Raw genomic sequence first — 3,097 nt, forward strand, 5'->3', positions numbered from 1 at the left:
AAAGAGGAAATCAAAAAATACCTAGAGGGCTTCCCTGGTGGCGCAGTGGTTGAGAGTCCGCCTGCCGATGCAGGGGACATGGGTTCGTGCTCCGTTCCAGGAAGATCCCACATGCCGCGGAGCGGCTAGGACCGTGAGCCATGGCCGCTGGGCCTGCGCGTCCGGAGCCTGTGCTCCGCAACGGGAGAGGCCACAACAGTGAGAGGCCCGCATACTGCAAAAAAAAAAAAAAAAAAAATACCTAGAGACAAATGGCAGTGAAAACACAATTATCCAAAACTTATGGGATGCAGCAAAAGCAGTTCTAAGAGGGAAGTTTATAGCTATACAAGTCTACCTCAAGAAACAAGAAAAATCTCAAATAAACAATGTAACCTTACACCTAAAGGAACTGGAGAAAGAAGAACAAACAAAACCCAAAGTTAGTAGAAGGAAAGAAATCATAAAGATCAGAACAGAAATAAATGAAATAGAAACAAAGAAAACAATAGCAAAGATCAATAAAACTAAAAGCTGGTTCTTTGAGAAGATAAACAAAACTGATAAACCATTAGCCAGACTCATCAAGAAAAAGAGGGAGAGGACTCAAATCAGTAAAATTAGAAATGAAAAAGGAGAAGTTACAACAGACACCGCAGAAATACAAAGCACCCTAAGAGACTACTACAAGCAACTCTATGCCAATAAAATGGACAACCTGGAAGAAATGGACAAATTCTTAGAAAGGTATAACCTTCCAAGACTGAACTAGGAGAAACAGAAAATATGAACAGACCATTCACAAGTAATGAAATTGAAACTGTGATTAAAAATCTTCCAACAAACAAAAGTCCAGGACCAGATGGCTTCACAGGTGAATTCACTTAGAGAAGAGCTAACACCCATCCTTCTCAAACTCTTCCAAAAAATTGCAGAGGAAGGAACACTCCTAAACTCATTCTGGGAGGCCACCATCACCCTGATACCAAAACCAGACAAAGATACTACAAAGAAAGAAAATTACAGACCAATATCACCGATGAATATAGATGCAAAAATCCTCAACAAAATACTAGCAAACAGAATCCAACAACACATTAAAAGGATCATACACCATGATCAAGTGGGATTTATCCCAGAGATGCAAGCTTTCTTCAGTATATGCAAATCAATCACTGTGATACACCATATTAACAAATTGAAGAATAAAAACCATATGATCATCTCAATAGATGCAGAAAAGGCTTTTGACAAAATTCAACACCGATTTATGATAAAAACTCTCCAGAAAGTGGGCATAGAGCGAACCTACTTCAACATAATAAAGGCCGTATACAACAAACCCACAGCAAACATCATTCCCAATGGTGAAAAACTGAAAGCATTTCCTCTAAGATCAGGAACAGGACAAGGATGTCCACTCTCACCACTATTATTCAACATAGTTTTGGAAGCCCTAGCCATGGCAATCAGAGAAGAATGAGAAATAAAAGGAATACAAATTGGAAAAGAAGTAAAACTGTCACTGTTTGCAGATGCCATGATACTATACATAGAGAATCCTGAAGATGTCACCAGAAAACTACTAGAGCTAATCAATGAATTTGGTAAAGTTGCAGGATACAAAATTAATGCACAGAAATCTCTTGCATTCCTATACACTAATGATGAAAAATCTGAAAGAGAAATTAAGGAAACACTCCCACTTACCATTGCAACAAAAAGAATAAAATACCTAGGAATAAACCTAGCTAAGGAGACAAAAGACCTGTATGCAGGAAAGTATAAGACACTGATGAAAGAAATTAAAGATGATACCAACAGATGGAGAGACATACCATGTTCTTGGATTGGAAGAATCAATATTGTGAAAATGACTATACTACCCAAAGCAATTTACAGGTTCAATGCAATCCCTATCACCAATGGCATTTTTTACAGAGCTAGAACAAAAAATCTTAAAATTTGTATGGGGACACAAAAGACCCCGAATAGCCAAAGCAGTCTTGAGGGAAAAAAACGGAGCTGGAGGAATCAGACTCCTGGACTTCAGACTATACTACAAAACTACAGTAATCAAGACAATATGGTACTGGCACAAAAACAGAAATATAAATCAGTGGGACAGGATAGAAAGCCCAGAGATAAACCTACACACATATGGTCACCTTATCTTTCATAAAGGAGGCATGAATATACAATGAAGAAAAGACAGCCTCTTCAATAAGTGGTGCTGGGAAAACTGGACAGCTACATGTAAAAGAATGAAATTAGAACACTCCCTAACACCATACACAAAACTAAACTCAAAATGGATTAGAGACCTAAATGTAAGACCAGGCACTATAAAACTCTTAGAGGAAAACATAGGAAGAACACTCTTTGACATAAATCACAGCAAGATCTTTTTTGATCCATCTCCTAGAGTAACGGAAATAAAAACAAACAAACAAAAAAAAAAAAACAAATGGGAACTAATTAAACTTAAAAGCTTTTGTACAGCAAAGGAAACCATAAACAAGACGGAAAGACAACCCTCAGAATGGGAGAAAATATTTGCAAATGAATCATCGGACAAAGGGTTAATCTCCAAAATATATAAACAGCTCATGCAGCTCAATATTAAAAAAAACAAACAACCCAATCCAAAAATGGGCAGAAGACCTAAATAGACATTTTTCCAAAGAAGACATACAGATGGCCAAGAAGCACATGAAAAGCTGCTCAACATCACTAATTATTAGAGAAATGCAAATCAAAACTACAATGAGGGATCACCTTGCACCAGTTAGAATGGGCATCATCAGAAAATCTGCAAACAACAAATGTTGGAGAGGGTGTGGAGAAAAGGGAACCCACTTGCAGTGTTTGTGGGAATGTAAATTGATAGAGCCACTATGGAGAACAGTATGGAGGTTCCTTAAAAAACTAAAAATAGAATTACCATATGACCCAGCAATCCCACTACTGGGCATATACCCAGAGAAAACCATAATTCAAAAAGACACATGCACCCCAATGTTCATGGCAGCACTATTTACAATAGCCAGGTCATAGAAGCAACCTAAATGCCCATCAACAGATGAATGGATAAAGAAGATGTGGTACATATATACAA

The sequence above is a fragment of the Phocoena phocoena genome, chromosome 1, assembly GCF_963924675.1.
Source record: "Phocoena phocoena chromosome 1, mPhoPho1.1, whole genome shotgun sequence".
NCBI classification, from domain to species: Eukaryota; Metazoa; Chordata; class Mammalia; order Artiodactyla; family Phocoenidae; genus Phocoena; species Phocoena phocoena.